This window comes from Dryobates pubescens, chromosome 27 (assembly GCF_014839835.1).
Source record: "Dryobates pubescens isolate bDryPub1 chromosome 27, bDryPub1.pri, whole genome shotgun sequence".
Classification (NCBI taxonomy): Eukaryota; Metazoa; Chordata; class Aves; order Piciformes; family Picidae; genus Dryobates; species Dryobates pubescens.
The window spans coordinates 10,927,187-10,938,782 of record NC_071638.1 but is presented as its reverse complement, the minus strand read 5'-3'; the positions used below and the strand labels follow the sequence as shown (position 1 = coordinate 10,938,782).

General features: G+C 45.9%; 1 protein-coding gene across 5 annotated transcripts in view; it reads left to right on the top strand.

Moving 5' to 3' along the window:
* The first annotated feature begins 3,402 nt into the window (after positions 1–3,402).
* The window catches only part of FAR2 (fatty acyl-CoA reductase 2), a 127,883-nt gene continuing 119,689 nt past the window's right edge, over positions 3,403–11,596 (top strand). The window contains exon 1 of one of the 5 annotated variants that reach the window (XM_054173827.1): positions 3,403–3,532. The gene's annotated coding sequence lies outside the window, so the exon portion shown is untranslated. Of the gene's footprint in view, positions 3,613–4,055; positions 4,189–4,583; positions 4,600–11,596 lie in introns of those variants that run through there. The other 4 variants (XM_054173830.1, XM_054173829.1, XM_054173826.1 and 1 more) reach the window with 4 other exon arrangements.

Sequence of the window (11,596 nt, the reverse complement as noted above, 5' to 3'; positions counted from 1 at the left end):
TCAGAATTGTCTCAGGAATCATCTGTCACAAAAAGTGGGGACTTCCTTGGGTAAGAGCCACTTCCTATGATTTCCCTATTTTCAGGTTCTCTCTCACTGCATTTCCAATGACTGCATCTGAAACCCCTTTCCTAGAAGCATGAAGTCATTGAAATTGGCGAAGACCCTTGAGAGTGGCTGCAAACATAAAAGAAGCTGTAGGATGTTTTCCCTTGTAAAAGAACAATCAAAGAGGAGCTTTGGTTGGAAAAGAACTCCAAGATCGAGTCCAACCATCAACCCAACACTAAACCATGGCCTGAAGTGCCACGTCCACAGCTTTCTTGAACACCTCTCGGGCTGGTGACTCCACCACCTCCCTGGGCAGCTTGTTCTGCTGCCTGACCACGCTTGCAGAATAAAAAATTTTCCTAATACCCAACCTCAACCTCCCCTGATGCAAGCTGAAGCCACTTCCTTTCATTCTGTGATGGTGAGAGAAAGCTCAGTTCTCCCCTCACACACAAAGAAACCACGGCTAACTCAGGTGGAGAAGCAGAAATGAATTAAATCTATATTTACAAGCAGGATGAGATGCAGTGAATATATACACAATATACAGTATTTACAATATATACAGAAATATACAGCAAAGAACGTAATACAGAACGAAACTCCCTCCTCCAGCCAGGAGGGTGTCCTCCCCTGTACCCTCTCTCTCCCCCTACCTCCCTTTTTTTCCCAAAAAAGGGTTAGAGAGAGAAAAAAGGTAATTATTAAGGAGGAAATTCTGTTAGCTCAAAGTATATGCAAGAATTATTCTTATCTGTTAGTTCAAGGTTGACTCCGTCCAGCAGCTGCTGCTCAGAGAGAGACAGAAACAGGCTGGAAAAGAGACAGACCAGACTGAGACTCTAACTGAACTAAAACTTAAAGTTGCATTTTACCTGTCTACCAATGAAATTCGTTTAGACTTTATCTTTGTTTTCATTACATTCAGCCAGAGTTCCAGCAGCTGCCCCTTCCTTAAAGGCACAGCCTAAAATGGTCACACATTCCATCATCTGACACTAGGGAGAAGAGATTGACCCCCACCTACTTTCAGGTAGTCATAGAGAGCAAGATGATCTCCCCACAGGTTCTTTTTCTCCAGACTAAACAACTCCAATTCCCTCACCTGCTCCTCACCAGACCTGTTCTCCAGGACCTTTATCAGCCTTGGTCTCTTCTCCCAGGCAGCCAGTACCAGAACAAGAGGACACAGTCTCAGGCTGCGCCAGGGGAGGTTCAGGCTAGATGTTAGGAAAAAGTTCTATACAGAGAGAGTGATTGCCCATTGGAATGGGCTGCCTGGGGAGGTGGTGGAGTCGCCATCATTGGAGGTGTTCAGGAGGAGACTTGATGGGGTGCTTGGTGCCATGGGTTAGTTGTTTAGGTGGGTTGGATTGGTTGATGGGTTGGACGCGATGATCTTGAAGGTCTCTTCCAACCTGGTTTATTCTATGTATTCTACTGAGGGGTACAAAACTGAACCCAGTATTTGTGGTGCATCTTGACCAGCACCAAGTACAGGGATGTGATCACTTCCCTGTTCCTGCTGGCCACACTAGTCCTGATACAAGCCAGGATGCTGTAGGCCTTGCTGGCCACATGGGCACACTGTCAGGTTCAGCCTGCTGTCAACCAGCAACCTCAGTTCCTTTTCTGCCAGGAAGCTTTTCAGCCACCCTGATCCAAGCCTGTAACATTGCATGGGGTTGTTGTGACTGAAGTGCAGGACCTGGTGCTTGTCCTTGTTAAACCTCATACATGTGACCTCAGCCCATCAATCCAGCCTGTCCAGATCCCTTTGCAGAGCCTTTGTACCTTCAAGCAGATCAACATTTCCACCCAATTTAGTGTCTTTTGCAAACTTGCTGAGGGTGCACTCAATTTCCTCATCCAGATTCCTGATAAAGATATTAAACCACACTTGTCCCAAATCTGAATCCTGGGGAACACCACTAGACTTGACTCAGTTCAGCACTGTCTCTCTGACCCTGGCCAGCCAGCTCTTTACCCAGCAATACTGAAGCCAGAGCTTCCACTCCCATGCCGAGTCCTCAAATCCACTGAGATATCACATCCTTCCCTGTGAAGGCAGCAGCCTTTCTTCCATCTATACAAATGATTAAGTCCTACACCCCATCCCATTGTGTGGGTTCAGTTCCTACAACAGCTGTCTGACCTCACATGTAAGAATTGCTCCAGCTCCATAGCTGCAGCATGGAGAGAAGTTAACATAGATCTTTTGTCCTGAACAATTTAGACTTCTGTGATCCACAGAGCTTTATGCCCAAGCACCACAAGTACAAGCTAGGACACAGGAGGTTCCACATCAACATGAGGAGACACTTGTGTATGGTGAGGGTGCCAGAACCCTGGAGCAGGCTGCCCAGGGAGGCTGGGGAGTCTCCTTCTCTGGAGACATCCAAAAACTGCCTGGATGATCCTCCTCTGGCAGGGGGATTGGACTAGGAGATCTCTGGAGGTCCTTTCTAACCCCTGTCATGCTGTGATTCTTTGATTAGGAGTAGTGGGATGTGTACTGTAAGAGCACCAGGCAGGAGGAGGTGAAAATGTGGCTACTTTGGAGACTCCACCTAGTCGTAGGCTTTAACTACTAGTGTGCAGTTGTGCAAACAGACTTGCAAAAGGAGATCCCATGTGGAAATGGCAGGCATCTGCAGTCTTTAAGCCTCTCAAGTAAGGAGCTGGAGACTGGAGAGCTGTGAGTAGGTGTAGCTCCTAATTCCTTTGTGTTTGGAGTTCTGCTGCCAGCTCTGACACTGATTCAGTCATCAGTGGGCATCTTACCCAACCTCTCTGGGGCTGGTGCTTTTGCAGCACTAATAAATTGAAGATGATAATTAGATAAACACAACTTTGTAATATTGGGGTTTGTACCTATCATAACAAGAGGATATAAAAGCACGGTATCTTGCTGACTCTTATGTTGGGTTGCAAAGATCTTTCTAAGGGTGTTACCTGCAACAGCTGAAGTGAGAAAATCAATGTTCGTGGCACAGGTAGGTACCGGTGGCTGAGCAGTAGCTATTGTTGCACGGCTCGGTTTCTCTTAATGCTTGTAAGACAAATTGTGTCATTAATATGCTGATTTTATAATTCTCATTTCTGCGTACAACATCCTTCTTGAGCATTTGAAACAGGCAGGTTAAATTCTGCTTTAAGCTGAGAAGAGGAGGAAGTGTAATAACCTTGGAGGACACCCGAGGGACTGCTTACCTTGCCCCTTCGTCATGGATTTAAAATGCTTTGGGTTTCACTTCTCTTCCCTGGACGTCTCCCCTCCTGGCCGCAGGCAGGGGCTGCAGCCCAGCCTGCCTCCCGCTCCCGCCCAGCGCTGCTGCTCTCCGCGACGGGCGGAGGCGGGGGGTGAACGAGGGCCGGTCAGGGGCTCGGGGAGGCGCTGAGGAGCCGCCGCAGTCGCTCGCCCCCTTCGCCCCGGGGAGCCAGGAGGCAGCCGCACCGGCAGAGGAGCCTCGCTACGCCGGTAAGGAGAAGGAGCACTCGAGGAGGGAGTTCTGACTCGCCAGCTTTGAATTCCTCCGAGGGCTGCTGCGGCGTGCTCGGGTACTCTGCGGCACAGCTAACGGGGGAGCGGCTGAGGCAGGCTGCGCAGGGAGGGGGCAGCCAAACGTGGCATTGCTGGGCGATGCCGGCAGCCGCAGGGGCTGAGGAAGAAGGGGCGGCCTGAGGCAGGACCTGTCCGAGTCCTGTCGGGGGTAAACCCCTGTCGCCTGCCCCTGTTGTGCCTGGCTCCCGCTTGCAGAGTCGTGCCGCTCGCCGTTTCTCCTGAGCTCGGCAGCACGGAAGCAGGGCCAGGCAAGGCGGAGGCGAGGAGCCGAGCGCGGGCGGCCTGAGCTGGTCCGCATCCCTCGGCAGAGCCGCCTCTCCGGGAACCCCCGGCCGCAGCCGCTGGGTGCGAGAGGCGGCGGAGGGGGAAGGCAGAGCCAAGCTGCCGCTCCTCCCTCCCTCCCCCGGCCGGATATATAGTATCAGACGCATAGGGGAAGGAGACCGTTCTGGTTTTTATTTGCATTTTCTTGTTTGCCTCCTGCTTTTCATTGCCGGGAGTTGCTTGTGCGCTAGGGAAGGTGGGGACAGCGTTTTGGAGACAGGAATTGGTTGGGAAAGCGGTGATTGAAGGTAATAAACCCGCTGGGGGACATTGCAGGGGGGAGAAGCAAAAAATAAATGGAGGTGGGGGAGAGGAGGCGACGCTGTGGAGGATGATGCCCAGGAAGTAAGGAAGACGGCAGGGGTGCAGCCGGCCAGGGGCGGCGGGGCCGGGCCGGCTGCGGCTGCCGCGGTTGTGGGAGGCTCGGCTGGGGCCAGGCCGGATCGCGACGGGCAGGTACGGCGAGCCCGGGGGCAAGCTCCGACCCGCGGCTGTGGGGAGCGGTGCGTGGCTGGCGCAGAGCTTGCGGGGATGCGAGCGGGGCTTGGCCGGCCCCCGTGGCGCTGGGTGGTGCCCCGAGGGGAGCGGCGGCCCCAGCCCAGCCTCTCTATGGCAGAGTTGAAGATGGAGCGCAGCCCTGCGAATAAGGAGAGGATGTGGTGAGCGGCTCCTGCTAGGTTTCACAGCTCTGGGTGGGGGCAATCGAAAATAGAAATGGGAAGATCTGGCATAACTGCCCCGGAGGCTTGCCTTTATGTCTTCCCTGCTGTTAGGCCCATCCGTTTTCCTTTTCAAAGAAGTATGGTATTATAAAGAAATAGAGTTTTAATCGTATGCGGGGGGGGTGGGGTGGGGTGGGGTGGGATGGCTCCTTATTCTGAGCCTTGCTAGTGTTTTCTGTCTCTTGATTGGGAAATTGCTGGACGCTCCTGCTGCCCACACATTCACATGACACCACAGAGATTCAACTCCAGTTTTGTTGGAGGTTCCTGTGAGGATATCCTAGGTTTTCTAGAAATTAGAGACTGTGCCCTTGTCTTGTCTTCTAGAGCCCTTCACAGTAGCGTTGTTGCTCAGAACAATTTGCTTTGTGTTTGCCTCTAAGCCTTTTAAGGGCATAACCAGACGAATGAATAATGACAGCCCACTGACTTGCAGTAGGAAGCAGTAAAACTGAATAAGAGTTGCTTCTCCCAGAAATATTTCACTAGAAATTAAATCAAAAGACTAGCTTTGCATCTCCATTTAGACTTAAGACTTTGCTATCTGTGAAGGTAGGTGAGAAAAATGTGCTGCGAGGTCCATATTTGTTCTAATCCTGGTTCACTTGAATATGTATTAAAATAAGTATACAACTGAACTGTTGGGCAATCCCAAAGATGTACTAAAATGCATGGCCTTTCAGAAGGTTTTAATACCAAAGCTTCCATTGCTTTGGTGTGCTACTTTTAGACCATAACTTGCTGCTTGTGCTGGTGTTCTGGGAACCTTCATGCCTGTATGATAAGAAGCTGCTGGCAGTGCAGAGATTTGCTGCTGGAGTTTGTTTTCCTTTGCATCTCCTATATCAAAAGCATCATCATTTTGTGCTTACCTGTTCTTGAAGAGGGCAGTGCAAGTTCTATTTATTACTGTATAATCTGCTCCTCTTCAAAGTAACTACAGCATTTAAAAAGTATGCTAGTAGTTGCTGTAGGAAAGTTGTAAAGTTCTTCTTATAACATAGTGCTTTAATCTCCTAGATCTGTTGTGTTTTCTTCCTCTGATAAACTATAGTTGTGCAAAACCAAGGTGGTTTTTCCCCCTTGTTTTGGGGTGTTTGTCAAAGTTGAAGTCACTGTAAACATGAATACCTGGGTGATGAGAATAGAACATTTGAGAGAGGGAGGAGAGATTCACTCACTCAAAGGTATCTGAATTAAAAATAGCTGCAGCAAATTGAGGACAGACTTTTACTATATTTAGAGGATGTTCAAGGATGCATCTGATACTGTAACAAAACTGCAAATTCTTGCCAGTTTGAGTTTTGATTCTAATGCTTATTAATGCTTGTTTAAATTAGTAGTGGAGAACTGTACTTTTAAAACATCTTGATGATCATGTGAGAAAAGCCTGAATAAATAAAAGCTGTAGTACATCAGCTGGGCAAAAGAAGAGCCTAGAGACAGACTGCCAGAGAAGCAGGGAACGACCTGTTAGCAGAGGCACCAAGTTTGCAGCTCTGCTCTGGAGACAGCTTTGACTGATAAACTTCCTGTGCTTTTTCCAGTCAGTTCAGATCTGACTTGTCACAAACTGGATGCTTACAATTTAGTTTCTACAGTTGTCTTTCAGCCTTGCCCAGATCCGTGTTTTATTGTCCTGAAAGATGAGAGGCAATTTTACTGTGTTATAAATCAGGTCAGTGGCAGAATTGTCCTGAAACCTTAATTCAGAGCTCTGTGCTCTGAGAAGAGGAGGTGGTTGTTTGGCATGTCAGAGTAAGGCCCCACCTCCTTCAAGAATACACTTACTTAACTTTTTGGCCTTAAAGTTTCCTGGTATGCTTAGTTCATCAGGTCCTTGATTATGTGTACCTCTATAACAAACTCAGTTTCCACTGCTGTTTTTGCAGTGCTGTACAAACTTGGGGCCAGCTGGACTGACAATTGCTTCTTTTTGTTTGATCTTCCTCAAAACAACCATACACCCTGATTTGAAGGAAAGAAACATTCCCTGACTTTACCTAAAGAATGTAGATTTATTTTGTCATAGATGTTTAAGAAGGGCCTTTTCTTACTTGGGGGATGCTGAACATAAATACACTGTAGTGTCACACCCTCTCTGGAATATTCCTTCAGAAACTGTCTTGCTTCTGTGAGTGAAATTATAAAAAGGTAGCTTTGTTGCAGCTTTGTAGACAATGCTATAGGTGAATGAAGGAAAGATTCTTCCAAAGCTACATCTGCTAATTAAAGAAATGGAAAACAACAGTAAGTGTTACACTGACATTGGGTGAATCAGACCTGTTTCTGAGAAAAATCTGCAAAGCAGAAATACTGTGTGGAAAAGGGCTCAGTCCTTTTCAGAAGTGTAATTCCCACAGCACCCCTTAGTATGTCCTAAAAGAGGGATTCTTAATTTATTCACAAAATGTGTTGGCACTAACAGTCTTCCAAGAGGTTCTTCGAGATGGGTGTGCTGTGGAGTTAACAAGGGGCTATACATATGAATTTGATAGTAGCCAGAGGTGGTACCATTTGACTTATTTTAGTGGTGGTATATGAAATTGCCTGAGTCATCTTTATAGGTGTGCTGTGATACCTCAAAAGAGCTGCAGCTGACCTCAACTAGTGATGGGCTTCAGCTAATGCAGCATGAAGAAAATGATGGCCTCAAGCTGGCATTGTTTGCTCATTAGGAGTGGCTCTTTGCTCTTAAGCACAAGTACAATGATATGAAGAAGGTTGTGGCCACAGCAGTCAGCACTGTTTTAGCCAAAGGCACAACAATCATTTGGAACTGTACTTTTCTGTTACTGCTTTCATTGACATAGGAAAGAATTTCTTTGCCTGCTGCCTTTACTTTGAGATATAATGTGAATAATTATGCCTGTCTGAGCTTTGCTTCCCATGTGGCTAACGACATAAGGTTATTCACCATTTGTGGAAGTTTGGTTATGCAGAGTTGAAGCATCTGAGATACCTCCTCCTTTATCACCAAGGCCTTCAGAAATGAGCCAGTGCTTTCCGCAGAGGTCTGTGCTGGAAGGTGTGTTGTTGTCTAGAGCATTCAGTGATGCTCACATTTAGATCTTTCTCTGGCATGGTCAGAAGCAACAACTAGAAGCAAAGTGATTGCGTTCTGTGGTGAATAACCATAGTGCTAGGCTGTTGAAACCAGGAGCATTGCCTGCTCTGTTTCTGGTTAGGACCAGCAAACACGGAGGTGATTTTGTGGCTCCTATCAGCTGACCACACAGCTGCTCAGCCTGTATCAATCACTTGTGTTTGGCTGCAAGGAAGAAGCAATTTGGAGTGGGATGAAGAGTGTGACTGAGCATGCTTTGCCAGTCTCATCCTGGCCTTGTGGCAACCAGCAAGGTTTTCTTGAGTGAGGCAAAGAAAGAAGAGGAAGGGAACCGCTTATTTCTGCCAGAATCCTGTGGATTCTGTGTCAGCAGAGCCAGGGACTGATGCAGATCTTTTCAAAACCATCTGCTTTTACCACCTGTCTTTGCTTATTCACAGTCTTATTGGACATCAGTATTCAAAAGGTTTCTCTTTAAGCATAAAAACAAACAAGTTTCTTCTGAAATTCGTCTATTACATGCTCATAACTCAATCATGAGACTATCAAAGTGCTCTGTTGTGAAGGGGAGAGAGAAAAAAGCCTTGCCTGCCCAAGATAAACGCCTTCATAATGTGCACACTCACAGTGCTGTTAGTGAAACTTTTTTTTTGTTATTAGCTGGTCTGAAATGGATGACATGATTCTGTTTAAACCTCAGTTTAAGGACAGTTTTGAAGGTGAAATTTTGTTGCAGAATTTTGTTGGCAAAACTTCTATTGCGTGCGCTGACATCAGCTTATTTGTTGCTTCTAGCTTTAAGTCAAGGGCAATATCACAGTCTTGGACTGATTGTAGATTTCCTGTGGCTGTTGAAGTCAATGTCATTGCTGTAAAGCACCCAAATTCTTTACTGGACAACAAAATTTTTGAGGAGACCGAGACTGTTGGTCCCCAGAACACTAATAAGACACCTAGTCTCATGTAGTCATGTTTCTAAACTGAATGTGACAGAATAATGCTCGTAGTTAATCCTCACTTCATATATCTGTAAAGAAAAAGTTTGCAAACCTGGAGCTCTGATAGCCATGTGGTCTAATATGGCATGCAGTAAATTCCCCTTTGTTCCAGAGGCTGCAGCTCCAACTTCTCAGCAAAGCTTTTTCTGTGCCCTCTGATCCTTTCTTCAGTAACATACATTATTGCTTTGATGCAGTTCTGCTTGTACTTCCCAATGGAGCCCATCCCTTGCCATCTGTGGGAAGAAATGAAGTCCCAGATCACTGAATCATACTGTCTTCTACCAGTGACCTCCTTTGAGCTGTCATTGCTGCTATCTTTATCAGATACTCTAGAGTAAACTGGCTAAGCTAATACACTCCTAGTATGGGTCAGAGTGTCAGTGATCCCCTCTGCAGATGGTTTTTTGTTTGGTTTGGGGTTTTGTGTGTGTGTGTTTCTTTGTATCTGAAATAAACTTGATGACACTGTGGCAGAGAGGAGAGGGCAAGGAGCCCAGAGATGCCAGAGTGTTTATGCCATGCTCTGTTGTATGTATCAAAACAACCATCAGATCTTGCATCTAGATGTAGTCAAACCTGTCAACTCAGTGGAAAACCTTTGGGGTTTTGCAGTGAACCAGTTTATTTTGCCATAACACTGTCTGTCAGTAGCTCTAATTGTTCATTATTCTTATGCTCAAGTTCAAAGACTGCTGTTTTTTCCCATGTATCCTCCAAACAGCCTGTGGGGCAATACTGTGCTTGAATTCAAGGTTTCAGGGCTTGCTGAACAATGGATGGGTTTGATGGTAAAAGATGGATGCCGATGCGTTTTTCTGTTATTATCTTTTTTTCATCCCCCCTATTTCCCAATCTCTTTATTCTCTCTCAGCCTTCACTAAGCAGACAGAGGAGATAATGAAGCTGTGTGCTTAAAGACTGATTTCACCTATCACTTCATCTGCATTTTGGCCTATCACTGACCCTTCATTGCTACGCAGTCTCAGGCAAACTGCTGTGTATCAATCCCAGTGGCTCAGAAGAGAATTTCACCCCTCTCCACCATGTTCTGAAGCTCTTGTGTATTTATGCTATAATTAGTGCTTCACAGGCACTTGGCTCAAATCCTGTGTGCTGCCGTTTGCTACAGGGTCCAAGTCAGTTGATATGCAGGGAAGGGATGTTCAGTTGTTGGTACTGGAATGCTCCATGCATGGGGCATCAAGTGGTTTTGGCCTGGTGTTTTTTTTCTGAGGAATATTTCTGTTGGACCATATGCAATTGAGATGCAGGCAGTTGTTTATGTACAGAGGGTAAGATTGAATTCTCTACCAGTGGAAAGACTTTTGCTTTGGCTAGCTCAAGGTGTTTCAGGGACTGCTTTGGCATTGCTCATTGCTGGCTGCTGCCCTCCAAGAGTTTGCAGCAAGCAGGTGAAACTATATGCTTCCAAGATGGTGTGATAACTAAACTGATCTGACAGTAGGTCAATCACAGCATACAGATAGATGTGTATGAGCTGCTCATACTCCACCACTTGGAGGAGGTGGGGGTCTTACTTCTCATGTTACTGTTGGAAACTTTTTGCCTGTTAACGTTACATTTACTGCAGCTTTGTTTGTCGAGTAAGAAATGGTTTCATTTCGATAGCCACCTTTCTGCTGGTGAATCATACCCAGGCTGAAGTTGCATTAATACTGAATGCATTTCTGTCATCTTTCTGAATGGCTGGATTTCCCCAAGAGCAGGATGGTGACATATGTAGGAGGACAGGTTGTTTTGTGACTGTCTGCTTTGCCCTTGAAGTTAAATGTGATTTAAAACTTCCAGTCTTAAAGGTTATAGACTGGAATGCCTACCTATCAGTATTTCACCTTAAAAAATTGGATAGTCCTCTTCAAAAAAATAATATGCAATGCCAGAATTTCCATCATTGACCATAGATTGCAACCTTGAAGATGGGCAAGTTCTTGCCTTCTCAAATGAAATAATGAGTATTTCTCAAACCACAAGTTCCCTACTTGCCACTAACATTTAATTTCCATGGCAACCCATGTAACTCTTGATTAGAAAGATCAAGTAAGGTGATCTAGAGCCTTTTGTAGGAGCTCCTCTCTGATCTAAGGTTCATGTGTTCAAAATGGTAAACCAGCCACAGTGCTGTGAAATTAAAACTACCTTTCATTATATGACAGGGTTCCAGCAAAGAGAATAGTTCTTTTGTTTTCCACATATGCCTACACCTAATGTGACTGATGGGGTTGTGACTGTGAGCCCTTAAAGTGCTAGACAAATAAAAAGCAGAATTATGCAAGTACATCTTGTGAAAGTATAAAAGGACAAACAAAAGTGCAATCAAACACCTAGAGATACAGCAGGAGGCTTGTGTCTTGTCTCCTGTGTTAGAGTAAGCTAAATTTATTATGCCTGCTAGTTGCAAGTAATCAAGACAACAGGATTCTTTTTCATCTGATGCGTGCAAGTCCCTACATATATTTTTACTCTAAATGCGTATCTTTTCGGTGTGTTCTCTGTATTTGCAGTCAACTAGCGTTGGCAGTGTTTGATACTTTGTAGTTTTGTACAAATATCCCTCAGTCTGCTGGATTGTTTATACAATAAAATGGACACTTCCTCACGCTTGTTTTTTCCCCCTGGTTTGTTTTGTTTCCTCTTTGTGTCTCTTTCAAACTCTCACCTGCTATGTGCAACATTGTGTCCTGTCTGTGAAGAACAGAGTGCCCCAAATGTCAGGATTGAGATACTTGTAATCTAAAGTGCTGCTAATTGCTGGCTTATAAATGCCAGCAGCACCTTCCTTTCACCATGGAATCTTCCCTAGGGTGTCCCATAGGTGGTTGGGGTTTTTGTGTTCTGTACAGCATTA